Genomic DNA, 11,999 nt, shown 5'->3' on the forward strand with positions numbered 1-11,999 from the left:
GTGGAGTTATTGGTCAAGGGGGGGCTCCTGGGCGGCTGTGGATATTGGCAGGTTGCACGACTCCACCAAACTGGTCCTGGGGAGGTCCCAATGACCTGTTTTATACCAACACTGGCGCTTTGTCGTAAAACCAGAGGGAAGTCGAGTCACAACTTGAGTATTTGTTTGAAGCTGATGGAAAAAGTCCTCCTGTGGCAAGACCATGTGAGTGTTGTGTTCTGCTGCGTCTGATGGGAGTGGAAATGCACAGAAAAACCGGCAACTGTGTCTCTACATTGACTTCAGATTAGTGCCCAGGTTATGGTAAAATACTCATAATACCACCGAGGAAAGAGAACCGCATTCCCCTCTTACTCTTTTGGATGGAAACAGTTTCTTGTCACCGGTGTTTCAGTGCTGTAATTGGACGTTAAGGGGCTTGCAGAAAGAGGTGTGATGTAGTGTTAAAACTGCTCACAAATCACATATTTCTCACGTCTGTGGAGGTTCAATTTCTGGCTCTAGCATTCCCTGGCCATATTACACCTATCGCTGCTGCATTTGAAATTCATGCCGCACTGTCCTGAATGAGACAGGTGAAGAAAACTGTCAGCGTGGAATGGTGTTTCAGTAGATTTAATATTTCCTAAAAGCCTTGAATTTTACCTGTCACTGTAACGAAAAAATGTGCCTTTGCATGTGCGGTGTGTGTCAGAGTGATGGATGGTGTAAGTGTGTTCCAGGATTATGTTTTATGAAAGTTAAAGGGCCCTGGGGTTGGTCTGTGAAGCACATAATCTCAGTCGAAGTGCTGGGCTGGATGAACCAAAGCTTTATTATTAAACACCTACAAGAGGGCCTAGAGCTGGTGGAGGACCCTGAATATCCAACATAACACTCTGTACGCTCTCATCGCACGTCCTTGCCATTTGGGCGTGAAATTAAAATGCTTCTCAAGAGTTCATTTACTACTAAGCATGAAATAGGAACTGCATTATTATGCACTGATACATTTGAAAGGGCAATCTTTGACACCCTTTAAATAATCTGTCATGTCATTCCCTTGAGCTATCTTTTCTCATCTGTTTTTTTCCTTTTCATACAGCGACTTTTATCTATGAAGAGAGAGTATTAAAAAAGGGTAATACTTTTGGCAACAAGTTTCAGATTTGATGGCACAAGTGAGAACTGGCAATAAATGATGTTGTATTGATTTCACATGTGGAGTAAGACTACCAAGGCTCAAGCAGCAGAAGAGGAAGGGGAATGCAGTTCTTGGGATGTTCATGGAGGGCTTGCTGGAGGCTCCTGGGGCCTGGGGCCTGGTTCCACAGCTCTGGGAGCTGTTAAAAAATACCATAAAAGTTCCATATCCACAATTATTCTGACTTTTTAGATTTATAAGTCTTTGTTAATGCTCATGGTGGATGCATTACTGGTTTAAACATGGAAGTTGATTGCTGCTCCCCTGGTAACCGTTCACTTGGTAATTATAAATGGTCCCATAAAGGCAACAGATTTTTTATAGAATCTGGCACAGTAGATTTGGTAGTACAGTGTGACCTGCACAGGTCAATTTGAAACAAATTGAAAGGAAGGTAGTGCAGGATTTCCTTCTACTGTAACACTGATGCAGAAATTGAAATATTTTTCAGCCCTTTAAGTTTACAGCTGATGTTTGTGCCATTTCTTGTTCACTAGATAACTACCCACTAGTTGACTTTAAATCATCTACAGTCCTAATAAATCTTTTTAGAGTAATATTAGTTCACATGACATGTATATGTAAAAAAGTCCACAAACTCGCCATTTTGGTTGCATTTCACCGCTCTCATAATGTTGTTGTCGGCCAGAACAGTAGGCAGTTGTTATCAGTTATAAGCCCTGGTAACTTCACTGTATGCTAGTAGTGCTGCAGGCAGACAAAGCCGGGGACATACTGGAGCATTTGCAGGTAGTAGCAAAAACAGGAGGGAATAATTGACCGTACCTGGTGGTCAGAAACACTTCTCCAAATGAATGCTAATGTTGCTCTGCATCTACTGAACATCAGACAAGTCACTGCAGGTTTAAAAATGTTCACGGTTTCCAGTATCTTTGGAATAATGACAAACCTTAAAAAAGTGACAGTTATGTTTCATGCTCATCTTTCATTATCTACGTCTGCTGCAGAGGGAAGGGAAGGGAAGGTTGCTCAAGCTGGAGTTCTCCCCTTTGAGGAACAGAGCTTATGAAGTAGGTTTTTGCTGTAGAGAAGAAAGTACAGCACATGTAACTTTGTCAAACTCCAGCTGGCCTGGACTGCGAAGCTGGAAATGTTTACCATGGTGCACATGGCTAATTTGTGTGTTTTTATTTAGCTGTTGTGTATCTGGGTCTTTTGGTTGGGGGTGGGAGTGTGGTATGAAACAGGGGGGTGCAGCAACAGTCAACAGATGCTGTCAAAGTGACCGCAGGGAGGAAGCAGAGACAAATGCTCCTCATTACAGCGCTGACTGCAGCCCAGTGGCCCAGTAACCAGCAGAAACCAGCTCCATGTCTATGACTGTACAGCTGGAGATCAGCTGATCCTCACTGGTTTCACTTACAGTCAAAACCTATTCACTTCTTCATTGCTTCAGCAGAGAAAAGATACATAGTGGCAGCCATTGCTGTACCAACACAATAGAAATATCCAAAGTAAAAACACAAGGCAGGACAGTTTGTCAAAGCTACCATTGTAGCAGCTGATAATTAACACTGACTCAGCTGGAGATACAATTCCTATTAACATTTAAAACAAGCACTATCCTGTCATACCAGGATTCAACACACTCCCAAGTTGGATTTTACTTATGGTGCAATGAGCTCGAGCACATCCGAGGTGGGTCAATTACACTGTCGGTGGAATTTGACATTGTTTGGACACCATCCAGTTACATTGTTCATCTGAAAAACAGAAAGAGATGGAGGAAAATATCAACCGATTTGATTAAACACAACCATATGAGATGCATAGTTGATGTTTCAAGGCCAAATGTGGGTAACCAGAAATCCGGTGCTGCTGTAAGAACTTTATGATCAGATATCGAAAATCATACTGAAATGACAAGTGCAGGCTTAGACTCTGCTGACTTAGATGGTAGATTTGTCAATTCAATGAATCACTTGACTTCTGACTATCCTATGATTGTGGATGATTGTGAGTCCTATGTGTCTATGATGCATTAAATAATAACATGAAATACATCCATGCTTCCCCCCCCGAAGACCTCAGAGACCTAAAACCTCAGTCATGGCTCTCGAATGGCTTTTGTTTGTTTCCTCTTTCTTCAGGACTCCAGCTGGTCCCTGTTTTCTTTATAATAAATTGGATGATATTATTTTTCATTATCTCAATTATCTTTTCACTCACCCTGTAAGTGCTAGAAGTTCACATGCTCATATGCTTTGTGTTACAGCACAAAATGAAAAAAAAAGAAGAAAAAAACAAAAAAAATTCCCAGCTCCTCACTGACTGAATTAACAGCACAGTGCAAGCGTGTCCATTGGGGTGATTTCATTGGGCTGTGAAACCAATGTGAGCAGTGTTTCTGACCCCAATCAGGAGTCAGACAGCAGTACGGGGTCACCAGGGGTTACATCAGACCCATTTGGACAGACAGGCAGGGAACTGTAAACCTGGAAGACCAGGAGCCCAAGTTCTGTGTGTTTACCTCGCTACTTTTACAAGTGATGTCACCACGTTGTAAAAAGATACAGTTCTCGGCGGCCCCGTCCTTTTGTTACTATTTGAGAGAATAAACACGGGCTAAGTGCATGGAGAGAGATTGAAGCGGAGGGTTCCTTGGCTACAGAGAGGGAGGGAGCAGGCTCCTGTGGTGCATGGTGCATCCAAGAAGCTGAAGTGGGCTGTGGGGATCTGTAACTGTCCAGGTGTTGCAAGCCCGGGCCCAGCCTCACTGGTGAACAGGGAGATCCTGCCTATAAATATTCAGCCATCCTGCCTTTCTTGTGTATAGGACTTCAGCGGCAAGAAAAACACCAACTGTTATTGATCCCACTGGGCCTCTCACTGTGTGTATACATGAATCTGTGAATCATAGCGGGTATTTTCTCTCTTGAAATGCAAGATACAGTGAATCACAACCTCAAATTCCGTATCTGTCCTCAGAAATCACCTTTTGAAAACACTTTTCATTCCAGCTCCTTTGGAATTCCATAAATATTCAACTTCCCCTTTCATAACCCTGCTCTCTTTCTTCCTCTTTACGATTCTCACTCTCACTACAGGTCTTTGTGGTATTGCAACAGAAACTCTCTTAACATAAGTCAGAGCACCAATGTGTGGTGTAAGCGTAGCTGTATGAGTAAAGGCAATGAAACAGCTTGTGTTTTATGTGAGCTCTCCCGGCTCAGACAGCTGGGTGGCTGCTGGGGCTGTGTTAACCTACAGCTCCATGGGTCCCGGTGTGCACTACAGTGATGTAAGTCATACTAAGCAATTCCAGCCCAGCTGCAAAGATAGGAAACAAGCAAAATCAGGACACTTAGACGCTGTGGAGAATAGAAGGCCTCCTCAGCCACACAGAATCAGTAGTTTCTGGCTAAAGCATGTAACTTTAAAAACTATGATCCCCATCTTTCTTTTGACTCTGATGGATAATGTCACATACACTAACAAACCTGACCACTGGAATAATGTAGCAAGCCTTAATGCCTCTCTGGTCATTTTCCTGATGAGACCTCTGCTGTCTTGGTGCCTTGCTCCATCTCTTGGTTCGAGTGTACTTGTATGGTTCCTTGGCTTGGAATTTTATTAGCTTTTCCCGAACCTCAAAGAAGTTGGCCTGGCCTGGTTCTCTGCGGCACTTTCCCACTAATGAAGTGCACATTCTGCCGGCGCGCTTGGCTGAGCCCGGTTCCTTGGCCATCCCTTAATGGGAATTTCCCCTTCTTCCATGCATCCCTGCCTGTCTCGCTCTATGCCACTGCCACTCTGGTGTGCGTGACTCACGTCCTGAACGGCCAGCCATCAGCCAGGGGATGTTTGATTCATAAACCTTCTTACACTTGTTTGCCACTGTTGGACTGGTTGGCTGACTGTCTGGGCAACTGGCTGCCTGACTTGTTAAAAGGCTGACTTATTGCAGGACTGGGTGGCACAAAAATGGGATAAAAGCTGGGAAACTGAGAGACACTGAAAAGTGGATTGTGAGAAAAAAATTACAAATGTGAATGTGCTGTCAAGTTACTGTGAAGGTTAAAAACGCACACTTAAAAAGAAACTTTTAGGTACTTTGATGTTGCAGACCAACAGCCAATTCATCATCGAAACTGATCTTTGAATTCTGAAATTAAATCAAGCTATGATGGATGAAATGACTTCAAACATGACTGCTTGCTTCCACAAGTGACTTGTTTTTTAAAATTAAGACAGACCACCAGTGAAGACACCTGTTGTTCCATAACTGCAAAGCAAATTAATCTGCCTGCACCAACTGCCTTTTTGTTTTCCATGAGGAGCCTCTTGGCATCTGACAATTTGGAGCATCTTAATCATTGGAAAATAATCCTTGTATGTTTTTGTTGCACAGCTCAATGAGGATGAGATAGTCTACATCCTCAAATCAACCTTGAAGAGCCTGTGCTATCTGCATTTTATGAGGAAAATCCACCGGGAGATGAAAGCTGGGAATATACTCTGTGACAGGGAAGGTCATGCGAAACTGGCTGATCCTGGCCTGGCTGGACATTTGACGGTGAGCTTTGATTCCACTGGGCCTTCCACTCTCTAAAAGTCAACATAATAAAATCAGGTCTCCCTTGGCGAATATGCCATATGATAATCATTTCTGTCCACAGTGGTTTCACCGCTATTAATTTAACCTTTCTGATGCAAAACAAAAGGCTGGGAGCCACAGAATTTGGAAGTGTTTATTTCCACACAGTATTTGCTTACATTTTATGTCCAAAGAATGCTGTTGGGCAGGCAGCTCTCGCAAAACTTTTACAGCCCCTTGTGAGCTTTAATCTTGTCAGAATCTAGGTCTACCTTAAAAAAGCACTTGAGAGCTGCCAGAGAGACAATATGCTGAGGACAGAAGACAAGAAGCTAGACTCTTCAGGCTGCGCAGTTAATTCCCATTATGAGCGATCGTCATGTTTCCAACAGAAGTTTGTGGTTTGGGCGCTTGCTGCTTACTGAGGACATTTTCTTTTTCCCACACTGGCGTATCTTCAATGCAGTCATCTTATTCCTCGTGTCTCTCCATAGTGATTGGCCAGTGTTCCTCTGAGGGGGGTCAGAGAGCAGCTCTCAGCTCCCTGTGGGTGGTGAGTCAGTAGAAAACTCTTTGTGGGCGATGAACTGAGGGCAGGAGATATACAGTGCTGTGACCGGTGACAAGTTTAATGTGGAAGGAAAAAACAGCAAAATATGCAAATGATATAAAACAGAAAATACACACACACACACACACACACACACAGACAGCAGAGTGCAGCAGTCCAAGTGGAGCGAGCACAGAGAAGCCCAGAGGTCACTCCACTGGCTGGCTTCCACCTTTGCTGGAGTGTCCTTGAGCAAGACGCTGCATCCTTAGCCACTCTAAGACTGCTGCTCTGTGGCTGATCCTGTCCTTAAACTCCTTGTGGAGGAGGCCAGAAGATAAGGGAATTTCCCCATAGGGAGGAGTAAAAATGACAAACTATTATTTTTAGAGACAAAAATAATGAGCTAGAAAAATGACAGAGAGAGAGAAAACAGAAAACAATTCATCTTCATCAGCTTCTCTTTCACCGAATTAAAGGCAGTTCATTCTACAAAGACTCCCGGGATGTTTATAATCAGAGCTGATGGCCAGTGCTTGGAGACCTGTCCCCTGCTTTAGAAACCAACAGCTGCAAACAGGCCAGGCTTGCCGCTGCCGCAGGCTGGGTGGTCCATGGTCTATAGAGCATAAGCGCCCCATTACTTACCTGGCTGCATTGTTTTACTTTTTGGACACTTAGCCATTTTTGCTAAGCACTTGATGATTTAAAGAGATCTATAAAAGCTGCAGGACTGTGACCCTTAAGAACCTGTGTTGGCTGGAGCTGAGCTGGACCAATACTTTGGAAACAAAGTGGAGCTATAGGGAAGGTGTTAAGGTTTCAATTTAGTATGGCTGGAATATATATAGATATGGTACAATAAACCATTTTAAATCTCACGCCTAACATTTTGTAATGCAGAAATAATTTGAAAAGAAAAAGAGGAAAGGGTGAGAGGGAGCTTGATCCCCCCCCCCCATTTACAGCCAAAGAATCTGCTAAATTCATCATGTATTTCTCCGTCAAGGCTGTGAGGGAGGAGGACCGGATAATGGGGTGTAATGGTGATGCATTCCACAGGGTCATCCTTGTCCTTGTCTTCTGGCGTGTTTGGAGGCCTTTTCCTCATACTAAAACATCACTGACTTGTTCCCTCTCCTCTGTAAGAGCTCATGTCTACTCCCAAAAAGAAAGGTTTTGTACATGTTTTCTGAATACTTCAATAGAGAAATGAAAGGAATCCCAATAATAAAATATGCAAAGTAGATGTGCTACTTCTGTTTTTACACAGAAAAATTCCTAGCTAAATGGGAAAGGCCGATGAAACAGCCTTTTTTAATTAAATCAATTCATATGATGATTAAGGAGTATTACCAAGTGGTGGGTGAAGGAGACTGCCGTTGTACAAGCCATAAGTATGCCTTACACATTGCCTCCTCTCTTGCTGAACCCACACCGTAGCTCTATAAAACCTGTGGTGGGAAACAAAAAAATGTTTTTTGCCTGTGCTTGACCTTCAAAAGAATCAGACATTTTTTCAGGAATTAGTTGTACAGTATGTGTAAATTTAGACGTATTAAATGGTCAGTGAGGATATGACATACCGCTTTTATAAGCCCCGCTATCTTTGAAGAACGTAACTACGAGCATGAGCAATCACATTCCCATCAGGCGAGCCAGCATGGGAAAAAGTGCCTCAGCCTCACAAAGATATTGTGAATAAGTTGAAGTGATAAACAAATGATGGTGATGGAGTTTAAATGTGGCCCTTCTTTATGTGTTCTGGTTGGTTGTACTTGGGTCTTACTCTTATATCCATATGCAATCACTGAAACACTCTCAGCATGAGCTTTTTTTTTATTAGATCACATGTAAACAGTCTCAGTGAGTGTTTTTGATAAATGCAATTTGCTGCTACGCTCCTTTCCAGGCTGCATCTTGTGTTCAGCCTGTTGTAAGTTAATTTGCCAGATCAACTGAAAAAACAGAGAAATCTAATGGAAAACACTGCCCTGGCATCCACACCGCATACCAGTGGTTGTCTAAAGAATGGGAGCCCTTTAATGTGGTGATTGCATGGTTTCAGTTTGAAATTTAGTTTCCGTAAAAAGAACGTGCTTTTCCGTTGTGTTTTTTCCTTATTTTATCCCTATTTCCTTTCATTTGTTGCTTACATTATCAGCTTTGTGTTTTGTCCAAGATAGTTATACAAAATCATCACTTACGTGATATGAACTTTTGCTCAACTTACCTTTTCTTTTGTTTTTGAGAGTGGTAACTCTAGTGGGTGCAGCTGGTCCCACTGCATAGTCAGACATTTTTTTGGTACATCCATCTGTACACATGTGCATGCACTGTGCTTGTGTGTGCCTTCATTGGGAAAGTGCTGTTAACGTAACAGACCTTTCATAAATCCAGCAAACGTCCATGAATAGAGGGAGGGGAGCTTTGGGATTCTGGGCAAAAGTAAGCAGTCCTGGAAAAATCAAAGGCCTATGGCACCTGAGGGAGGGGTACTCCCAGCCATAGTTTTCATTTATGGTTAGCTACAGCTGGTTAGGAACTGGGTTTAACACCATTGCATCGTTGGCGAGCTTCCTCTGTGTCCTTCCCATTTGGGTTGTGGGCACTTCAAGCTGCCTGCTTGCTCCTACAGTGAGATGTTAGGTGTTCTTTATGCTCTGAACTGTTTCTCACCTTTTTAGGAAATTTCAATTGTTTCATTCCAGAGCACACCATCGGGCTGTGATGGCTACAGTGTTGGCGGCTGGTTTCCTGTAGGCCTCCATTTCTGGCAGAACGTTCTCCTCTAATACAGCTAGCATCTGTTAGAGAGGGGGGAAAAAATCGAGCAGTCAGCCAAACAAAAATCAAGCAAAACAAAAAACAAAAACCAGCAACAACAACAACAACAACAACAACAGCAAAAAACGCATTTACAAGACTCAGGGTTGAAATACTCTGATATAAGAGGAGCATGGAGAACAATGAAGTTGTATTGACCCTCCTCATGTGTCCTTGTGATTTACTGTTACTAATTCAGACTGAGTCTAACCACTGCCGTCTTTCTTAATTTAACCAATAAGTGTCCCTGATCATCATAATACCATAATCACAAGTTGTCACACTGAGGCATTGTGATGGATCTGCTGAACGTCCAGCTTGTTCTGTGCAATGGGAAATGATCATGTTATTATATTTTCTTTACCTATAGTATTAACATACACATACTGACACACACACACACACACACACACACACACACACACACACACTTCAGCACACACAAGCAAATGTTACATTTCATCATATTCACCACCCCTGCTCCAATTGACATGGACACAGAAAGTAGGCTCCCTTATTTTCTCTGGAGCAGGTCGAAAACTTGTGGTGTAGGTCTAAATGTGGGTTATTGTTATTCAAGAGTACGTGCTGGAATATTGGGCGTATCGATTGCTTTTCGCCGCAGGCCCTCTTGGCCAGGCCACAAAAGCCTCTTGCTGCATGCTGCCAGTAGGCCCATTTCTGCTACACTTATTTTTAATACAAGTATTACATGACTTTGCTCTCTCAAGGTTTCAGAGGGGAGGAAATAGCAGATTGAATGTAAACAAGATTAGCTTCCCTCTCGTGCGGCACAGCCAGCTGCTGCTTCCACGCTCTGCCGTAAATCTGCCGGGCCAGCGCAGTGTGGAGCTTTTGTGCTGGAAAAGAGAGATGTCAAAACTGATTGTGTCACTGTTTGGCAGGACGTGAGGATGAGCTGCGCGTCCTTCAACGGAAAAATGACAGATCTGTAATCTCCAGAACTCTGAAACCTGACCCCAGAGATTTCACGCTAAAACTTTAATTTGTGCAATTCATTTTTTAAGTTAATTTTGGCTCATATCTGTACTGGCATAGCTGCAAGCATGTGGTTTGTATCTCCTGTATCACTTCTGTCATGCTGTACTTTGTCCTTTCCTCCTTTGGTCCTGCAGTTTACCGACACAGGCCTTGGTTCCCTTTGCTCCCTCAGCCATCAAAAACTAAATATAGCAGATTTGTTGCTCTTTCAGAATATATTCCACCTGCCAAAATACACAGGCCCTGCTTTCTTAACCTTGCTCAGTGATCTGTGTATTTGGAGTGGAAATGCAGTGAAAGGAGAAGCCGTGGCGCTCAACATGGCTGGCTTAAAGGCGAGGTAATGACACTGTCTGCTTATGTTTTTGGAAGCTGTGAAACCACAGCAGGGAGCTCCCCATAACTGCTTCATTGTAACTCCACACTATTACTCACATCAGAGAGATATTGATATTGATTGCTGCTGGAATGCCTACCCTTCGTCCTATACTTCGCTTGCTTACATCATGCTTGCTCATGCTGCAGTGTCTCGGCAGTGATGGAAGCTTCTGGCTTCGCTCAATTGAAGAAGAATTACCGCAAAAATATTTTGTTTTAGAGAGTTAACATCAATAACATTGAAGTGGTATAGTTCATTGAGCTCATACCCATTTACTCTCATTTTTCTTCACACGTCCCTATATGTAATCCATTTATTATAATATGAACTATGAAGTCATAAGTAAAACAGGGTAACGGTTTATGTCATGTTTGTAATTTGTAGATTTTCATGGGGAGAAATCACAGTGAAACATTATTGTGCTTATATAAATGAGTGTGGGTACATTTTCATTAGATACACAATACTCTTGTGCCATTCCAACATTCCAGTTGCACCAAAACTGACCACTGAACAATCTAAGTGTCTTGAAGCAGGCGAATGGTAATCAGCCACATGTTTGTGTGTTTTGTAAGAATTGCCTCCCGTACAATACCCTAGCAGGATTGAGTAATCTAGTACATGATATCAAGCAGCATGGCTTGCTTGGAGTACAATCAAATGAAAATGCCTAACAGAATCTGGTTGATATTTTTAAGAAATGACTCCGTTGCTCCTTTCCAGATGTAGAAGCTTGTTCTGAGAACTGTAATCAGCCATCAGAGTGTTTGTGCTCTGTGTCTCAGCGTGCAGCGTGCAAGCAGACTCTAGTGGGGTTCATCACTGTAGGAATGTGACTGACTTCACAAGGCTCTCAGAAATTAACATCTCAGCTTGTACTTCAACACTGCAATCTTACAAATACAAATAATGTCATCGTGACATCTGCTTTTAATTTCTTGTCTGCTTTATTGCACTCATGCTGTAGTGTTCTCAGTGAGTGAGCTGTGCATTCGTGTGAAAATATTTAATTACTTGTGCTGAACTGTGCTGAATGATCATATCTGATTCATTTTAATATAAGAGCATCATGTTTTCTTTCAGCACTACAGATTAGCTCTTTTAGCCATGTCAGTGACACATATCCACAAATGGCACTATTGGTTTGTTAGTTCACCACTTTGGCCCACTAGGAATTGTCTAAAAAACTCCATTTCACTGACATTTGAAACATGATGCCCAGAGGAAGAAGCTTAATGACGGTAGGCTGACCATGACCATGAGGTTGACATCAGTGATTTTGTGCTTAGAATGTCTACCACTATTAGATGGTTTGTACTTAAATCTGGCTCCATCATTGATTCAAATGTTCTTTTCTTTGGTTTCTCACCAAATGCCTGCAAGACGTTCCCATCAGTTCAAGTTTCACTATGTTCTTAATGCCACTTAGTGAGTATTACTGCATTAAAACACTAAACTAACTTAGTGAACATGGTAAACATAAGATGCTGAACATCAGCAA

Source organism: Stegastes partitus, unplaced genomic scaffold (assembly GCF_000690725.1).
Source record: "Stegastes partitus isolate 25-593 unplaced genomic scaffold, Stegastes_partitus-1.0.2 Scaffold18, whole genome shotgun sequence".
In the NCBI taxonomy this organism is placed as follows: domain Eukaryota; kingdom Metazoa; phylum Chordata; class Actinopteri; family Pomacentridae; genus Stegastes; species Stegastes partitus.